Raw genomic sequence first — 3213 nt, 5'->3', positions numbered from 1 at the left:
GAAACATGTACCATGGCCATTAAGCTTAACTCATCTAGGCCATAATAGAAATAATAGAATCATTGTTTTAGCTGACTTTAAACGTCAGTTATAATGCTGTTGTGATATTTTGATGTTAAAACTAAAAAAATTTCATGAAATAAATCAAACTGTTCAAACGGCATTGCCCTGATGTTGTACTTACGTTTTTGCGCGTGCCGGTGGGCGGCGAGCCCGCAGCCATTTCAAATGTTCTTTTACGACTCGCGTTTCGTTTCCTGATATTTTTCATTGTACTAATTTCGAAACTACTGATACTTTTTTCTTGGATTTAAACACAGCAGAGAAAACAACTTTTAAGGTGGAACTGGTAAGTACCAGGACTCTCGAGAAATTTGGGTCAATATGGAAAAGAAACTTCTTGTCCATTGAACAACTCAGTGGTCATAAAATTGGCTGAAACAATTAACACAAACTTAAAACCTGTTATCAAAGCACAAATCTAACACAACCCTTGGTTTTTTCTAGACTTCCACCATAAAAATCCAAAATAAGAAGGGGTATCACAGTTTATCTCCGAAAGACGAAAGACCCCTAAACCCTAAGAAAGATTTGTAAATAGAGCCATTTCTAATTTCGGGTTTTCTTCGTTCGACACCGGAAAGCTGTAAAGTATGAGCTATCGTGTGACATTTTATTCCCTGAGTACAAGAAAGATCAGAAAACGTGTTCAGATAAATGCTAGCAATTCAAAATCGACAACCGATCACTTTAGCAGCAAAACTAGACAGAAAGAAACTTTTGTGATTTTCTTTCGCCCCTCTCTCTCTCTTATCATTTTTCATAATTACCAATTTTTGCATAACCATCTTGTAGACCAACATTGAGACGGGCGCGGTAGTTGTAGGTGTCCCGAAAAATCTGTCTGGGAGTGTGGGTGAATGGATCAGGAAGGCTAAATCATGCAATATTGCTTTCCCAACTGAAAACCTTTACGTGTGTGGATGGTTTGAATTTTTTTGAGTGTTTCTCCAACACTTAAGATATTATTCCAATTAAGAACCACCTTGCTTACATCAAATCGAATATTTATTAGATCATTAAGATTATTAAGCTGAAAAACTCCCGTGTAAATACTTCATCATCTAGGTATGCTGGTTGAAATAGTTTTCTCTTCGTTTAAGCCTAACCGGTTTTGAACTCCCACCCGTCAGTTAATCGTACAGCTCTATGTACAAGAGCCAAATCGTGCTCGTCCCTGTCGACTGACTACTGATTTACGACCTAATTAATTATACTTTATTCTACATTCCAAAATTCATTTCAGAATGGGATATCCATTTAACTTTACAGCGACAGGTAAGAATTTAACCTCCTGATAAGCCTCCAAGCCTACAGGACTACTTTATCTTAGGATGAAGGAACCATCACATATTCCTCAAATGTTATTGGTGCATTTGCAGCTTCATTTATCATGCATATTTCTGTAAAGTTGTAATCGGATAGTTGGCTGCAATAGGACGGCTGTAATCGAATACCTATAATCGGACTGTTGAAGCAGCCAATCGCACTAAATCCTCTCAGCTAAATCCACCAATCACAGAATCGATTACAATAACCATGACAACAATCACAAAGAAAAACTAGGGAATTTCCAAAATAGAGGAATTTTTAACTAAAGGCATTGCCTTCACTGGAGAAATTTTTTCTGGGTGTATTTGTTTATTCGGAAATTGAAATGTTTATGATCAATTGGTAACAAGAAGAAATTATTTCCTCAAAGCTTTATCAAAGTATGATGTTTAAAGGCTAGTGTCCGTTTTTGTTGTAGTTGTTGTTTTTTCTTTAATATGGCGCATAAAATATTCAAAACATCATGAACAAATTTCTTCAACCACAAATGATTTGGAACCGCAACCAAATGATTCTTTAGAGTTAAGTCCAACAATTAGTCACAGAACAGACTCCCCGCGGCCATGGGAAGGTCAAATACATCTGTGCCTCGGTAAACTCCTGAGAAACACCTACCAGTTTTAACCATTCTTATCATCTCCACGAAAGCAGATGAGCCGATACGCCCTGTAATGAGCGCCCCACCACAAGTCAAAGCATCGAATTGCCCTGATTTAATCTGAGGTATCGACTGCCCGTTCAAAGACGTGCAGATGAACTCAGTATAGACCTCTTTCTTCTTTGCTTCCCCTAACATCTCAGCTGAGATATCCAGAGCACATAGGTTGGTGTATCAAGCTCAACTCCAACCAGCCCTGTCCCAGCTCCAGCGTCAATTTTGATTTTGACCCATTGGTTTGTCCTGGTAAACTTCTTTAAGGGCGTTATGCAAAGATTCGGCCAGTGGCTTGAAATATGAAGTGCGCGCCGCTGAATGTTCCTATATGATGAGAAAATCCAAGCCGGTTATTAAGATTAGATGTTCGATAAATACGACACAAGTCTGGTGTCGCCTTGAGCCCCTTTTCCTCGAGAGCTCCTGTAACTTTACGGACCCGAAAAGCTGATCTGTTTTCAATCAAAATCGAGATTTTGCTCTAAAAAATTTGAACTTAAACAATGAAAATATTGGGGAACATGGTAAACTAAATAAGTTTTGAACTAAGAATGCACAATCATTCCCTTAATTAAGATCTATGAATATTGCCCGAATGTTCCGGTAGTACCGAAACATTCATTCGCAACCGTGAATAATGAATCAGGTGTCGGGTGGGTCAAACGGTAATGTGCCACATCGTCCCCCAGACCCGTATTTTTATTGTTTTACTATTTTAGAGTACCACGTCATATGTTGCTGACCGTGCAGCATAGATACGTTTGATTTCATCTTCGGTTGTTTCTTTGTTTACTTTCGCTGTTATTTCTCCAAAATACTTCATTAAGCTTGCTTTCAACTGCTTCTCATGCATTCTATATAAAGGGACAAAATGCAAAATGTCATAACACTTGTCTGATGAAAGCTTCTATTATATGAAGTGCGGTGCTTTGTAATGATTTTCAGCCTTGAGAAAAGCCTTAACAGCACACATGTAAAATTACGAAAATTTTTCTAAATGTGCTTGTTATCGCCAATCAGCTGCTGACAAGTCACTCGCCTTTTGCACCACTCTGTAAGGTCGATGATTGATTAGCAAGACATTTACCATTCTCAGTGCAAGGTCGATTATTGAATTTTCAGGCCTGTGGAGCAAAGTATTGGTTTGAGCGTAAGATAATTATTTA

General features: G+C 38.2%; 1 pseudogene; it reads right to left on the bottom strand.

Moving 5' to 3' along the window:
- Positions 1-1927: 1927 nt before the first annotated feature.
- LOC131770140 (uncharacterized) lies at positions 1928-2900 on the bottom strand (annotated as a pseudogene).
- Positions 2901-3213: the final 313 nt, after the last annotated feature.

Source organism: Pocillopora verrucosa, chromosome 13 (genome assembly GCF_036669915.1).
Source record: "Pocillopora verrucosa isolate sample1 chromosome 13, ASM3666991v2, whole genome shotgun sequence".
Classification (NCBI taxonomy): Eukaryota; Metazoa; Cnidaria; class Anthozoa; order Scleractinia; family Pocilloporidae; genus Pocillopora; species Pocillopora verrucosa.
Note: the sequence above shows the minus strand (reverse complement) of the source record. Positions and strands in the feature narration are given on the sequence as shown.